We start from the raw sequence: 16,709 nt of genomic DNA, 5'->3' as shown, positions 1-16,709 counted from the left end.
CCTGGACGCCTGAGGAATGAGCGCATACGGTGACACTGTCAGAGGGTGGACAGCGCCCCCTGCTGTCAGAGCAGCTGTACTCTGAAGGAGAAGGCAGCTTCAGCCCTGAGCCCAAGCCTCTCCTCTCTTCACGAACAAAAAGAGGTACCACCTCCCTGCTACGGGGCTCCTGATTGGCTGCCGTTCTCTGACGGTCTGCGTGCTCCGCGGCGGAGCGAACTGTCCCTGCTACGGGGCTCCTGATTGGCTGCCGGTCTCTGACGGTCTGCGTGCTCCGCGGCGGAGCGAACTGTCCCTGCTACGGGGCTCCTGATTGGCTGCCGGTCTCTGGCGGTCTGCGTGCTGCGCGGCTGAGCGAACTGTCCCTGCTACGGAGCTCCTGATTGGCTGCCATTCTCTGGCGGTCTGCGTGCTGCGCGGCTGAGCGAACTGTCCCTGCTACGGGGCTCCTGATTGGCTGCCGGTCTCCGGCGGTCTGCGTGCTGCGCGGCTGAGCGAACTGTCCCTGCTACGGGGTTCCTGATTGGCTGCCGGTCCCTCCGCGGCGGAGCGAACTGTCCCTGCTACGGGGCTCCTGATTGGCTGCCGGTCTCTGGCGGTCTGCGTGCTGCGCGGCTGAGCGAACTGTCCCGTGCGGTGTGTCGCGGCAGCACTGCAGGACTAGGCGGGAACTTCCTCCCTGGCGTCCCCGTACTGGCTGCCCGGTCTGCTGCCGGGACAGGCGGAGGAGCCCCAGCGTCGGCTGCTGCGTGACCGCTTCTCCACGGCGTTCCTCACAGGGACCTCCCGGAACAGCGACTGCCGGGAAACTGTGAGTGTGCGGGACTAACTCCGTTTACCCGCAGGGTGGGAACTGGGGGGACACGAGCCTCAGGCCGTTTTAGTTCCCTGCCTGGACACAGCCTTGGGACCTTTTGGGTTCCTTGTTTACGTGGCTGAGAGCCGAGTCCCGCCTCGCGGGACTTCCAGCCTCGTACGTTGTTTCTGAACCAGCTCAGCCATCGCCCGCCAAGTTCGAAAAGCCCCCGCCCGCAAAGGCCTGCGCAACCGCGCTCAGCCGGCCGAACCCCCGTGACCCTCGCGGCCCTGACCGTGCGGGTCCCGCCCGCGAGAGAACTCGCTCTCTGCCGCCTGCTCGCCCTGCGCGCACGCAGGAGTGAGCTCCTCTCGGCTTGCTTTCCTAAACCTGTCCTCGCTGTGAGTTTGTGCTCCGTCTCCCCTTTGTCCTGCATTTGTGCACGTCGTACATCCCAGGCTTCCAGCGTGTGCCTGCACGCAGTGACTTCAGCGCAGCCAGGGGACACTCTCTGGGAAGCCCCGCACCTGCAGCCCCGGGCCTCGCCCGTTTGTGTGGTGAGGGGAATCCGGACTGCGTGTCTGCCATTCATGTGGGCAGGAGCTGTGGCCTGCAGGGTCCTGTCTCCTATCCCTAGGTGTGACATATAAGAAGCGGAGTTCATGTACACCACCTGGTCCTCTCAGTACGTGGATCTGAGTACTTTTTCCCTAATAGCAGAATGCCACACACTGCACAGGCTATAAAATGATTTGTTGGCTCAAGGCTCTGGTTCAAGGTTGAGGAGCAGCGTTTGATGATGTCCTTCTTGTTGGCAGAATCTTGAGGTGACACATGAACCATGTGGACAAATAAAGGGAGTGCAAGAAAGACCAATCTGCTTTCATAGCAGACCTCTTGGAGAGCATCCATTACCATATGAATCAAGTGATCCAATTCTTATCCCTACTTATAAGGTCCCATGTGTTCCCACTTCCTTTTTTTTTAAGTTTATTTATATATTTGAATGTTAGAGTTACAGAGAGACAGAGAGGGACAGAGAGACAGAGATCTTACATTTGCTTGCACACTCCAGAGATGGCTGCAAGGGCCAGTTTTGAGCCAGGCTGGAGCCAGGAGCCAGGAGCATCTTCTGGTTCTCTCATGGAGATGGCATGGGCCCAAATACTTGAGCTGATAGCAAGGAACTGGATTGGAAGTGAAGCAGCCAGGACTGGAATAGAGACCTATATGGGATGCCAGCATTGCAGGTAGTGGCTTTACTTGCTATGCCACAACACTGGTCCCTAGTGCCACTTCTTAGTATTTTGCAATTGGAATTAATTTTCCCCATGAGTTTCAGAGGGAAGAAATTTACTTCCAATCCATAGCACTAAACCTGGTAATAAATCCATAAATGTTTAGAAATCTCCCCAGATTGTCAAATGCCAACTTTTACCCTCAAATTTATAACACTATCATCTATTTCTCCTGTGATAAATTTCATGGAGCTTCAGTAATTTAATTTTGAGAGACAAAACTTTGAAGTTTAGTTTTCTGTTTGTAAATATTTTCCATGAGAGAAAAGCAGAGAATTTCTACTTGATCTAGTATAAAAATTTTTCATGCTCGGTGGCTGTTTAGTGCAGCAGTTAAAACACTTGAGTTGCCCGCATCCCAAATCAGAGTGCCTAGGTTTGAACTCAACTCAGCTGCTCATTCCAGATTCCTGCTAATGCATACTCTGGGAGGCAGTAAGTGATGATTTGAGTACTTGGGTCCCTCCAACCTTCATAGAATCCCAGGCTGAGTTCTAGATTTCTGGCTTCAGCTTGGCTCAGCCCTGAATGTTGCTGGCATTTAAGGAGTGAATTATTGGGTGGAAGATGTCTCTTACTTTCTCAGTGTTATTGTCTCAAATAAATAATTTTAAGACAACCTTTTTAAAAAGCTGAGAGCTGGGAACTCAATCCAGGTCTCCAAATGTCTCAAGGGTCCCAACTGCTTGGTCTCATTGCCTTCTGGATAACATGTTCCCAGGGTGTGAATTAGCAGGAGGCTGGAATTGAATCAGGAATGGAACTGGCACTCAAATCCAGACACTGTGAGATATGGGCATCCCAGCAGCATCTTAACAAGGCCAAATGCCCCCACCCCCTTCTTTCTTTCTTTTTTTTTAAGATTTATTTTATTTATTTGAAAGACAGAGTTACAGAGAGAGGCAGAGACAGAGAGAGAGGTCTTCCATCCACTGTTTCACTCCCCAGATAAGCGCAATGGCCAGAGCTGCCCCACTCCAAACACAGGAGCCAGGAGCTTCTTCTGGGTCCCCCATGTGGGTGCAGGGGCCCAAGGACTTGGGCCATCCTCTACTGCTATCCTAGGCCATAGCAGAGAGCTGGATCAGAAGTGGAGCAGCTGAGACTAGAACCAGCACCCATATGGGGTGCTGGCACTTCAGGCCAGGGCTTTAACCCGCTGTGCCACAGCACCATCCCCCCTTCTTTTAGAGGTGATAAAGTGTTCTAAATTGGCAAAGGAGATGGTTATCCTTAACTGCAAAACAGTCACTTGCATGGTGAGTTATATTTATAACTCATTTATGCTATTGAAGAATGTTATATGATTTCTGACAAATTTTAAAGCATGTATTAGAGTACTTCAGATTTTTGTGTAATATTTTATATTGTTGTACTGCACACTTAAATTCACATAAAGTGGGTCTTTCCTTCTATAGACTGTGTTGCATATTTATGCAGAAATATAGATATAATTGAAGATAAAATGACAAGAGCATATAAAGTGTACATTAAAATTATTCAGGATGGCATTTTTAAGGAAAAGTGACACTAATTTCATCTGTATATCTTTTTAAGAATATGTTTAGAAATAATACCAAAAGAAACATACTGAGACTTCACAGGTCCGTAACTAAATACTTTTAATAGTGATGAACCAGGCTGGCGCTGCGGCTCACTAGGCTAATCCTCCGCCTTGAGGTGCCGGCACACCGGGTTCTAGTCCCTGTCGGGGCGCCGAATTCTGTCCCGGTTGCCCCTCTTCCAGGCCAGCTCTCTGCTGTGGCCAGTGAATGCAGTGGAGGATGGCCCAAGTGCTTGGGCCCTGCACCCCATGGGAGACCAGGAGAAGTACCTGGCTCCTGCCATCGGATCAGCGCGGTGCACCGGCGGCCATTGGAGGGTGAACCAACGGCAAAGGAAGACCTTTCTCTCTCTCTGTCTGTCTCTCTCACTGTCTACTCTGCCTGTCAAAAAAAAAAAAAAAAAAAGATGAACCAGAAAAGACTGAGCTGAGGTTACAAAGAGTAGGGACAGAGAGATCTTCCATCTGCTGGTTCATTCCCCCAGTGGCTGCAACATCTAGGGATGGGCCAGGCTGAAACAAGGAGCTTCTGAGTCTCTCACTTGGGTGGCAGGGTTCCAAGCACTTGAGCCATCTTCCACTGCTATCGCAGGTGCATCTGTAGAGAGCTGGATCAGAAATGGAACAGCCAAGACAAAAACTGGTGCCCACATGGGGTGCTGGCATCACAGGCAGTGGCTTAACCTGCTACACCATAATGACATCCCATGACTATTCTTCCTAATCCTTGTGGGATTCTGAATTAGTCATTCCCACTCTGATTATTCCTCTTTCTGTCTTCACAACTGGAATTATTCATTCTACATTCAGTAAAAGGTAAATATTTGAACTCCTCTCACTGATGATTCTCCAAATTCTTGTCTACTGTATCTTAAAGTAAAATTGTGGGCCGGTGCCACGGCTCAACAGGCTAATCCTCCGCCTAGCGGTGCCAGCACACCGGGTTCTAGTCCTGGTCGGGGCACTGGATTCTGTCCCGGTTGCCCCTGTTCCAGGCCAGCTCTCTGCTGTGGCCAGGGAGTGCAGTGGAGGATGGCCCAAGTGCTTGGGCCCTGCACCCGCATGGGAGACCAGGAGAAGCACCGGCTCCTGGCTTCAGAACAGTGCAATGCGCTGGCCGCAGCACGCCGGCCACGGCAGTCATTGGAGGCTGAACCAACGGCAAAGGAAGATCTTTCTCTCTCTGTCTCTCTCTTTCACTGTCCACTCTGTCTGTCAAAAAAAAAAAAAAAGTAAAATTGTCATAATTTTCCCATGCTTTAAAGAAGCATCTATCATAAATATCCTAAATAGATATGTGTTCAATAAATACAATAAAATTATAAACTGAAAATGAAAATAAAAGTGAGTTATTCAAAATCATTTCTTAAGGCATTCTGGTCTGGCTGAAAAGCCCATGAGAGCATTTCAGGCATGGAAAGCCAAGACATTGTGGCAAAAAATGTCCTACATGAAGGACCTCAGTGGGTGAGACCCCAGTGGAAAGAAGTGATCATCAAAGGAGGTACTTTTCTCTGAAGGGAGGAGAGAACTCCCACTTCGCTTATGGCCTTGTCTAAACACTGATGGAGTTTGTGGATTCAAAAGGCTTCCATAGACTAGGCATCTCATGTCAAGAGCCTCAGGTGATCACTGACATCATATGTAAGAGTGTTAATTGTTAAATTAACAACAAGAGTCACTGTGCACTAACCTTCCATGCAGGACTTGTGTCCTCAAAGATCTGTATTATAATTATGTCTAATTGCTTGCAAAAGATGTATCATTCTTGGGTGCTTTTTAAAAGTTAATTAAGTTTCCAAAAAGAAAAAAGTGAAATTGACTTTAAAATGCAATGGCTTTGAACAACTTTTGTCTCGGCAGTTGGGGATTTTTTTTTTTTCCCCATGTAAAATGTTGAACTCTCAGTATAGAGTTGGTCTTCTGTGTATACAGTTAATTGAAAATGGATCTTAGTGGAGAATGGGACTGGGAATGGGAGAGAAGGAGGAGGAGGGGTGGGAGGGCGGGTACAGTGGCAAGAATCACTATATTCCTAATGCTGTACTTATGAAATTAATGAAGTTTGTATTCCTTAAATAAAATGTTTCTTTGGGAAAAATAGTAAGTCATCAAACACTGCACACATTATAGTTTCTCTGTTCCTCACACATTTCTTTCAAATGTGTTTGTTAGGCCAATAATTAGTCATCAGAATTTCACGAAGTTATCACATAGAGGCCGATTCTAACGCATCACATCTGCTCTCCTGGAAGAAGTGCTGATTACTCAGGAACTATACAAGTCATACTTCTTATTTCTTCATGGAGGAGTATAGGGGCTTAGGGGAAATGTAGTCTATCCCCTCCATGACATCACCAGCACAGAACTATCGGAAGAGCTTTTTCAGATTCCTTCTTAGTATCAGTCATTTTTCCTATTCCTATCCTCTTCTTCCCAAATAAAGAAATTCCAGGTCCTGCAACTATGCTGATTCAGATTCAGAGGCTTTGAATAGATTCTTCATTCTTGAAGGTTGATGTCAGAGGAAAAGGCGGGGCCCACAGACCACAAGGAGCCCTAGGGAGTGGGACATTAGTATTTTTTTTAAGACTTATTTATTTATTTATATGAAATGCTGAAAGAGAGGAGAGAGAAAGAGAGGAGTGAGAGAGAGAGATTTTCTCTCCACTGATTCACCAACCAAATGGCTACACAGCTAGGGCAGGGCCAAGCCAAAGGCAGGAACCAGAAACTTGATCCAGGTCTTCCATGTGGTTGCCAGGGGCCCAAATACTTGCACCATCATCTACTTTTCCAGGCACATTAGTATGAAGCTGGTTTAGAAATGGAGCCAGAATTCGAGCCACTGCCCATTTGGCATGCCAGCACTACAGCTGGTGGCTTAACCTGTATCATAGTGCTGGTCCCATGATATGCATTTTTCTCTTGTTGGGAGCAGAAACATTCCAGGGTTCTCCTGTGGGTGATACCTGATATACAGTTGTTAACTACTAACCTATGCCTGTGTGGAAGTGCACACTGTCATTAGAAACTAAGGTCTGGGATTACAAATGAGGGTGTAGTTATCTAGTCCCTGTCCTGAAGCCCTGTCCTGAAGCTTGTGCCCTACAGATGGCTTCACTCATGTATCTGGTGATTGACACTGGCTCTTGGCTAGGCCCTGTGTCTCCAACAAGCAAGACGCAGGCTTCTTCACAAAATACTTTGGTCTAATAAGTCAAACTACAGTAGGCAAATACTGTTTAACATTTTGTATCCCATTTCCTGTTTTGCTATGTGCAAAGGTAAAATGGCAAAATCAACAGTCATTGTGAGGGAAGGAATACTTCAAAAGGATGAATACAGGTAGCTAGGTAATTTAAAGCAATTGCCTGGAAAGTATACTAAAATAAATAAACAAACATAAATATGTAAGAATATATGTATATGTCCATTTTTCCAATGTTGGCAATAAAATCAGGTTGTATAAGTCATACTTTCTATGAGATTTTAGATATTTAAAACAAGAGATATTCTAGCGGAAACACTAATGTCTGTATTAATTGGAAAATAGCTAATTCCACACAGTGTTTTCTATGGTATAAATTTTAGTAAAACCATAGTGTTTCTTCCCTTGTTACTCAAATTTACTTGAACAATCTGCCTTAAAATTATAAATTTTTTGTAGTAATATTAATTTTTACAGAATAGCAAGTAAGAGTTTTGATTAACAGAGATAGATTTGTTTAATTTCTACCAATTAATAGAATTGAGGGTGCCCTCTCAAAGGGATCTTTCCTGCCCCTTCATGGATATATAGACCTATTCCTTCACAAGGTGGTTGATTTTTTGTGTGTGTGTTTCTCTAGCTATTGTCCTCTATTCATTTCTATTGTGATCTTAGCACAGTGGAATCTAGCAGCAAATATGAACAGTTTTCTGAGAAATTCCCCATTCATCTTGTCTTGCAGATATAATTCTAGAGAGTTTTACGTTTCCAAGAACAAAGAAAATGAATACATCACCGGTAAGTCATTTATTTATTTATTCATTCATTCATTCAGTCATTCATTCCTCAGCATTTTTACATTATATTTTAGAAGCTTCATGGGTGTTAATTAAAATAGAATAGTAAAAATAATCCTAGCTCAGCATTGGAGGCTATACATAAATAAGATAAAGTTTTAATATGTATCAAACATTAGAGCCATCTAAGCTGATTGCTGGTTGGGCTCTGATTTTTCTGATTCATAACAAAAAAAATTGTTACTTGATTCAAGTTCAAACTTAGAATTTGCTAAATACATAGAAGATACAAAGTCTGAAACAGGCTTTCTGAGTAATATATATGATGCAGTAAACAGTGGTTCACCAACCTCGAAATAAGCACTCAGCATTCTGCAGTGCAAAGAGTTATCCAGTATTTTTTTTTTTTTTTTTTTTTTGACAGGCAGAGTGGACAGTGAGAGAGAGAGACAGAGAGAAAGGTCCTCCTTTGTCGTTGGTTCACCCTCCAATGGCCGCTGCACTGATCAGAAGGCAGGAGCCAGGTACTTATTCTGGTCTCCCATGGGGTGCAGGGCCCAAGCACTTGGGCCATCCTCCACTGCACTCCCTGGCCACAGCAGAGAGCTGGCCTGGAAGAGGGGCAACCAGACAGAATCCGGCGCCCCGACCGGGACTAGAACCCTGTGTGCCAGCGCCGCAAGGTGGAGGATTAGCCTAGTGAGCCGCGGCGCCGGCTGAGTTATCCAGTATTAAAACACAAATCATTTAACAAGAGATTTTTTTGAATTACTAGAATAGTGTAGTCCTTAATAGCACTGCAAGTTTTTTTTTTGTCTTTTTTTTTTTTTTTTTTAAGATTCCAGATTCCTAACATCAGTGATAGGCGCTCAGTACTTGAGCCATCTTCTGCTACTTTTCAGGTGCATTAACAGCAAGCTGTATCAGAAGTGGAGCAGCCAGGACTTGAACTGGTGTCCATGTGGGATATCATGTCCCAGGTGGTGGTTTAACCCGCTATGCCACAGTGCTTATACAACTCCCCCTACATTTCTCTCAGCCAGTCTATAAATGCAGGTTGTACTATAGACTTCCCAAAATCGCATCCTCAGGCAAGTAACTCCAGTCTTCATTTGGATTTCTAGCTACTCAAAGTAATCTTAGTTGAATTCTTAATTTATCAGTGGCATAAAGTATTGTCAAAGCCAAAGACTATTCTCTATCCTTTCCTTACTTGGGTCCTTTGCCATTTTTAAAGTATATATATAGGCCAGTGCCGCAGCTCACTAGGCTAATCCTCCGCCTTGTGGCTCCAGCACACTGGGTTCTAGTCCCGGTCAGGGCGCCGGATTCTGTCCCGGTTGCCCCTGTTCCAGGCCAGCTCTCTGCTGTGGCCCAGGAGTGCAGTGGACGATGGCCCAAGTGCTTGGGCCCTGCACCCCATGGGAGACCAGGATAAGTACCTGGCTCCTGCCATCGGATCAGCACAGTGCGCCGGCCGCAGCGCGCCGGCCATGGCGGCCATTGGAGGGTGGTTTTATTCATACTTTGAAGCATTAAGAGCATGGAAACTTAGTCTATGATGTTTAGATGCAAAGCCTTTGGGAGGTGAGAAGGATTGGATGAATCATCAGGATGGATCCCTCAGGACTGATTGAATACTGGTTGCTCTTCAAAAAGACAGGGAGAGACCAAGGAGATACTTGTGTGCTCCCTGTCTTTGCCATGTGCTGCCTTGTGCTCCCTCTGGACTTTGCCAGTGACAGTGCCATCACCAGGTTAATCCCCTCAGTACTTTCATCCATATTGGTTACATCATTTTACACACTCATCCCAACAGTGCATCAAGTTTTAGTTTCTCCAGCCTTGCCAACACTTTTTCCCATAATGGAAATTACAGTGGATGTAAAGTGGTATTTCATTATAGCTGTCATTTGCATTTACCTACTAATAAGCAATGTAGCGTATCTTAAGTTGTGTGAATTGGCCATTTATGAAAGGGAGTACAATAAAAGGAGAGGCAGAGGGAGACAGCTATCTTCACCTTTTGTTTCACTCCCTAAGTGGCTGCAACAGCCTCGCCTGGACAGGGTCAAAGCCTGGAGCCAGGAACTCCTTTCTGATCTGTCACATGGATGGCAGAGGGACAAGTACTTGGACCACATTTTATTGCCTTCCCGTGTGCATGTAGGAAGCTGGATTGGAAGCTGTGTACCAGGCCTTGATTGGTTTCTTCGATTTGGGATGCTGGCATGGTCAGCACTAGGATAATTTGCTGTGCCACAATGCCAGCCCCTTTAGAAATGTCATTAATCCTTTGCCCATTTTAAAATCTGTTTTTATTGCTTTTGGGTTGTCAGATTTTTTTATATACTATATGTTCCCAAAATTAATCTCATATTAATGATTTATAAATATGTTCTATCAAATGGGTTGTTTTTTCACTCTGTTAAATTTTTTGATATACAAAAGATTTAACTTTTATAAGTCTCTCTTCTGTTTTCTTTTGTTGCATTTGCAATATAAAAGTCTATACGTAATGAGTTATTATCAACCCAATGTTTTTGCTCCTTGTTTATTAGCATTTTAAATTCACAAATATAGTTTTATATCATAACATAAAATATGAGTTGATTATATAGAAACTGATATTCAATATAAATTTAATGTGCTTCCTGTTGAGGTGTCTGCTTAATCTCTAATTCTGTTTTCAGTGTTCCAAATGTGCTATAAACTAAGCAAGTTGCTGAAATCAGACAACACTGAAGGTGCATTAGATTCTACCTTGAAGCTGGGAATAGGAAAGAAATTTTGGCTACCACTGATTTACCATAATTGTCATAGTTATAGTACAGTATGTTCAAAACATTTCCTGATTTCCCTTTTGATTTTTTCTTATCACTCATAGATTATTTAGAAGCATATTAAAGTATTGGAGACTCTTCTGGATTTCTTTTTTTATTGAATTCTAATTTAATTCTCTGTGGAACTTTATGATTTTAGTCTTTTTTGAAAAGATATATTTTATTTATTTGAAAGGCAAGCGTTTTTTGTTTGTTTGTTTTTTAGGGAGAGGCAGAGAAAGAGAGCTCTTCTATCTGCTGGTTCACTCCCCAAGCAGCTACAATAGCTAGGGCTGGGCCAGATCAAAGCTAAGAGCCAGGGGCCGGCGCCCTGGCTCACTTGGTTAATCCTTTGCCTGCAGCGCCGGCATCCCTTATGGGCGCCGAGTTCTAGTCCCAGTTGCTCCTCTTCCAGTCCAGCTCTCTGCTGTGGCCCGGGAGTGCAGTGGAGGATGGCCCAAGTGCTTGGGCCCTGCACCTGCATGGGAGACCAGAGGAAAGCACCTGGCTCCTGGCTTTGGATCAGCACAGCGCACCGGCCGTGGCGGCCATTTGCGGGGTGAACCAATGGAAGGAAGACCTTTCTCTCTGTCTCTCTCTCTCTCACTGTCTAACTCTGCCTGTCAAAATAAAAAAAAAAAAATAAAGCTAAGCCAGGCACATTAGCAGGGAGCTGGATCAGAAGTGGAGCAGCTGGGACTCAAATTGACACCCATGTACCAGTATTGCAAGTGGTGGCTTAGCCCAGTCCACCTCAATGCCAGCCCAATGATTTTAATTTTTGAGTCTTAATTTATGGCTCAGCGTATCTTCTGTCTTGCTGAGTGTTTTTCAGAGTGGTCTGTAAACATTAATGCACTTAAAATATCTTTAAATAATAAAAAATTTTTAGTTTTATGTATTTATTTCATGTTCTTTAAGGTTTTTGTTTTTAGTCACACCAACATTTATATTTGTTGTATCAACCTGATGTATGAACTATTTATTATGATGAAAAGTCTCTCCATATCTCTGGTAATATATTTTGTAAAATTTTTATTTATTTGAAACTCAGAGTTCCAGAGACTGAAGGATAGACAGAGAACTTCCATCCATGGGTTCAATTCTGAGATGGCTGCAATGGCTGGGCCTTGGCCAGGATGAGGCCAAGAGCCAGGAAGTTTATCTTTGTCTCTCACATGGATGCAGGACCCAAGCACTTGAGCTATATTCTGTCATTTTTCCCAAGCCATTAACAAGGAGTTGGATCGGAAGTGGAGAAGGCAGGACATGAAACAGAATGTTTGTATCACAGATGGTAGCTTTACCTGCTACACCACAAGGCTGGCTCCTCTGGCAATATGTTTTTCTTGGAGTTTATTTTGTTTGTCTCTAAATAAGTATACACTTGAGCATTTTGAAAAAAGAAAGATTTATTTATTTATTTGAAAGGCAGAGCCATAGATAGAGAGGGAGAGACACAGTGAGAAATCTTTTTATCTGCTTCTTCACTTCCCAAAGACAACAATGACTGGAGCTGGGCTTAGCCAAAGACTATAGCCAGGAGATTCATCTAGTTCTTCCACATTGGTGACAATCACCACAAGCTCTTGGGCCATCCTCTGCTGCCCTCCCATGTACACCCACAGGCAGCTGGATCTGAAATACAGCAGGCAGGAATTGAGCTGGTGCTCATATGGGATACTGGCATCACAGGTGGCAGCCTAATCCACTGCACTACAATGCCAGCCTCTCCACTTGAGCTTTTTGCAATTAGTGTTAATGTGGTGTATACTTTTAAAGTATTTATTTATTTGGGAGGGAGAGAGAAATAGTGCTGGACAGATATTGGTTTACTTCCCCAATAACTGAAGTAGTTGGGAATGTGCTTTGCTGAAGGCAGAAACCAGGAAATCAATTATTGAGCCATCACTGCTACCTCTCAGGGTCTATAGTAGTAGGAAGTAAAGTAGGGAGCCAGAGCCAGATATCAAACCTTGATACTTCATTATGGAAAGAAAATGTCATCCCAAGACTCTAAACCCAATTCTGCATAGTGTATTTCATCCTTTCTCTCAGTCTGCTTTCATTTCTGTATGTTTTAAAAATTTTACTTATTTGAAAGTCAGAGTTAGAGGAGAGGCAGAGAGATATTTCAACTGCTGGTTTACTTCCCAGATGGCTGTATTGGCCAGGGCTGAACCACACCAAAGTGAGGAGCCAGGTGCTTCATTTGGGTCTGCCACATGGGTGGTGGGTCATAAGCCCTGGGATCAACTTCCACTGCTTTTCCCCAGCTATTAGGAGGGACTTGGCTCAGAAACAGAACAGCCAGAACACAAGTTGGCACCCATATTGGATGCTAGCATTACAGGTGGTGGCACAATGCTAGCCCCTTTGTCTTTTATTTAAGGTGTGATACTTTTAGGTAGCATACTGAAATGTCTTGTACTTTTAACCAAATATGGTAACCTCTACCTTAATTATTAATCTGTTTACATTGAAATTAGTAATTACTATGGTTAGATTCATGTCTGCCACTTGGCCAATTATTTTCTGTTGGTCTTTTATGATTTGTTCCCCTGTTTCTCATTTACTACATTCTTTTGGCTCATGAAATATTTTAATTACTTTTAAAACTATTTATGGGTATATGGATATGGAGAAAGAGCTTCCAATTACTGGTTTACTCTCCTAATGGTTGCAATGACTGGGAATGGGCTTCCCTGAATCCCTGTTCACTTAGAATGAATAAGTTTTGTGGCTCTGACCTGGAGCCCTTTGACTCTAGGGCAGGACCATTTCCATTGACCCAACCCTTGGCTGGCAGAGCTGCCAGGGCTCTTCCTAAGCTGACTTCTGCTGAAGCCCTGGTTTTCCACATTGAAAATCAATGCAGTGGACTGGCCTGTTGGGTCTATCTGATGGCAGATCACTGTGTAAAGCAGCCATTAATTGGCTGCCACCTATCTTTGTGTTGCTTCTGCAGCCCAGCTTCCTCTCCTTTCTGGTTTTTGTTAATGCAGCCCAGAGTAAACCTTTAAGAGAATGCAAGTCAAGGCGGTGCTCCAACCCTAATCTTTGGTGGCTTAAACTAGAAATTTGTAGTCACAGTCATGTTCTGGTAGTGGTTCTTCTTTGAAGTAGACAATGCTTAGGAGGAAAGCTAGGTTAAAAAAAATGATGACCTTCTCATTTATAAAATTTAAAGTCATTGTAAAACTTTCTCCCTTTGGTTAAAAATAAAAGGAGGTTTTGCCTGTTTACTGTGCCCATGGAAAAGTAAACCTAGCTATGGAATCATAGTTTAAGCTCTCATTTGGCTATGCTATTACAGAAAAATGTTAGCCACCCCTTTCATAAGGTCTAAAGATCAAATTATACATTCTAGAGAGTTCTCCAGAATAGAATTAGCTTCCTATCTTTAAAGAAATGAGGGAACAAGTTAGGCTTCCCAGTCACTTACTGACAATAACAATATCAAATGAAAACTAGCAAACAATTTTGTTAAGTAACAACTTATGAAAACACTTACCTGAAGGTACAATACCTTCTATAAATTTCAAGACAATAGTGTACGTATTTGGAAACATTGCTTAAATATCTAACACAAGTATAACTTGTTTGACTTACAAACCCAAGTGCAAACATGTCAACAAATTTAAAACATCTGATACAGAAATTTAGTTCATACAAACCAAAGAGATATCTTTGATTAACAGATCACTAATAAATTTTCCCATGTAGACATACAATATGTACACATGTGTAACATAACATACAGGATAGAACAATAGAGCAGCTTCAGTAACAGTTTTCTAAAATCTTTAGCTGGTTTTTTATTACCATCAAACAATTACAATTTCTTTCTTTCTTTAGTAATCTGAATTAACCATAGTTGTTGGAACCTGTAGAGAATTATTGGCTTTATCTGCTTACAGATCTGTCCCAGAGTATTGAACACAATAGAGGTCAGGAAAAAAAAGGTCCTTTGGAATCTGAAAGGACACATTTAAACACAGAACCAACAATGTTTTAACTTTATGAGCAGTAAATCTGATTTTTAAGGTTTAGAGAATACAAAATTGTGAATGACAAAGGCTTTGAATGGCCATGTTTAAAATTATAAACTCATTACCCAAAAAGAATGTGCACTTGCTTATTCCATGCAGTATTTTGAAAGCACCTGTAGGATTTTATCAAACATTTAACCGTTTTAGGCTTCTGGGCCTTCCTCATTAAGATAATCACCAGGTCTGATAACAACACAGATTATTAGAATTTTGGACATTTGCATCAGTGGCATTCTACATTATCATTACTGAAATGCTTTTAAATAAGCACATATTTAAACAACCCATAGCTCTTTTTTTTTTTTTAAGATTTATTTGAAAGTTGGAGTTACACAGAGAGAGAAGGAGAGGCAGAGAGAGAGAGAGAGTTCCATTCGATGGTTCACTCCCCAGTTGGCTGCAATGGCTGGAGCTGAGCTGATCCTAAGCCAGGAGCTTCTTCCAAGTCTTCCGTGCAGGTACAGGGGCCCAAGGACTTGGGCCATCTTCCACTGCCTTCCCAGGCTGTAGCAGAGAGCTGGATTGGAAGTGGAGCAGCTGGGACATGAACCGGCGCCCATATGGGATGCCAGCACTGCAGGCAGCAGCTTTACCCTCTATGCCACAGCGCCTGGCCCCCAACCCATAGCTCTTAAAAAAAAAAAAAAAAGTCACGGCCGGCGCCATGGCTTAATAGGCTAATCCTCCACCGGCACACCGGGTTCTAGTCCTGGTCGGGGGCACCGGATTCTGTCCCGGTTGCCCCTCTTCCAGGCCAGCTCTCTGCTGTGGCCAGGGAGTGCAGTGGAGGATGGCCCAAGTGCTTGGGCCCTGCACCCACATGGGAGACCAGGAGAAGCACCTGGCTCCTGCCTTCAGATCAGCACGATGCGCCGGCAGCAGTACAGCCAGCCGTGGCGGCCATTGGAGGGTGAACCAACGGCAAAGGAAGACCTTTCTCTCTGTCTCTCTCTCTCACTGTCCACTCTGCCTGTCAAAAAATAAAATAAAAAAATAAATAAATAAAAAATAAAAAAGACAGCATCTTCCGAACAAGACAACACATCAAATTTCAAGCCTAGCCACTTCCAAGTAGTGTTGAACTATTTTCATATGGACATTTATGAAAACATGTGCTAAGATTACCCAACTTTACATTTAGTGATTATACCTATATGACTAAAGATGCTGCTATTATAACATACATCTATCTGAATTAAGGTCAAAGTCACATTTACATCAAATTCTGTTTACCAATGACATCATTTTAGATTCTAATTGAATTTGAGACTAGTTTTCCTTTTACTCAAAGAAAAAATACCTTAGGTCGCTGATGCTTAGTCAGCAGTCAGCTACTTGGGACTGCCTCTGAAACAAAGGGTTTAGTAGCTGCGAGATGGGTCTCAAGGGTTACTGTAGGCTAGGGACCGATGTTCCAGGGACAAAAAATCCACTGGAGATTGCTCACCATTGTTAGGTTTAATGGGAAAAGAGAGCATCCACCAGGGCAGTGGATACCCCTCCAGAGATTCCTAAGGAGAATCTGATAGGTTGTAGAAGAGGGCAATTACTACAAGGAGGCTCCTGTAAGAGCCTGCAAAGGGGCAGGGTAGAGAGAAAGAAACTGGAGGCCCTGCAAAGAGACAATAACCTTATACTCTAATACTGTGCATGTCTAATGGTGAGGCTGTCACTCAAATCAGTCTCAGGGATTAGGAGTCAGGTCGGGAGGTGTCTCAAGAAGTCATCATGTGGGCCAGCACCTCACTGGCTCACTAGGCTAATCCTCTGCCTGCGGCGCTGGCACACCAGGTTCTAGTCCCGGTCGGGGCGCCGGATTCTGTCCCGGTTGCCCCTGTTCCAGGCCAGCTCTCTGCTGTGGCCCGGGAGTGCAGTGGAGGATGGCCCAGGTGCTTGGGTCCTGCACCCCGTGGGAGACCAGGAAAAGCACCTGGCTCCTGCCTTCAGATCAGCGCGGTTCGCCGGCCACAGCACGCCGGCCGTGGCGGCCATTGGAGGGTGAACCAATGGCAAAAGGAAGACCTTTCTCTCTCTCTCTCTCTCTCTCTCACTGTCTGCTCTGCCTGTCAAAAAAAAAAAAAAAAAAAAAAAGTCATCATGTGGATTAATCCATATGCAGTCAACAGCATCTGAAGTTATTGGGCCTAGATTCTTGCCTAGAAACACCCC

General features: G+C 44.1%; 1 pseudogene; it reads left to right on the top strand.

The window, feature by feature from the left end:
• Positions 1 to 380: 380 nt before the first annotated feature.
• The window catches only part of LOC100337920 (zinc finger protein 717-like), a 47,464-nt pseudogene continuing 31,135 nt past the window's right edge, over positions 381 to 16,709 (top strand).

The sequence above is a fragment of the Oryctolagus cuniculus genome, chromosome 15 (genome assembly GCF_964237555.1).
Source record: "Oryctolagus cuniculus chromosome 15, mOryCun1.1, whole genome shotgun sequence".
NCBI lineage: Eukaryota > Metazoa > Chordata > Mammalia > Lagomorpha > Leporidae > Oryctolagus > Oryctolagus cuniculus.
The sequence above is the reverse complement of the archived record's forward strand: the minus strand, read 5'-3'. Positions and strand labels throughout refer to the sequence as shown.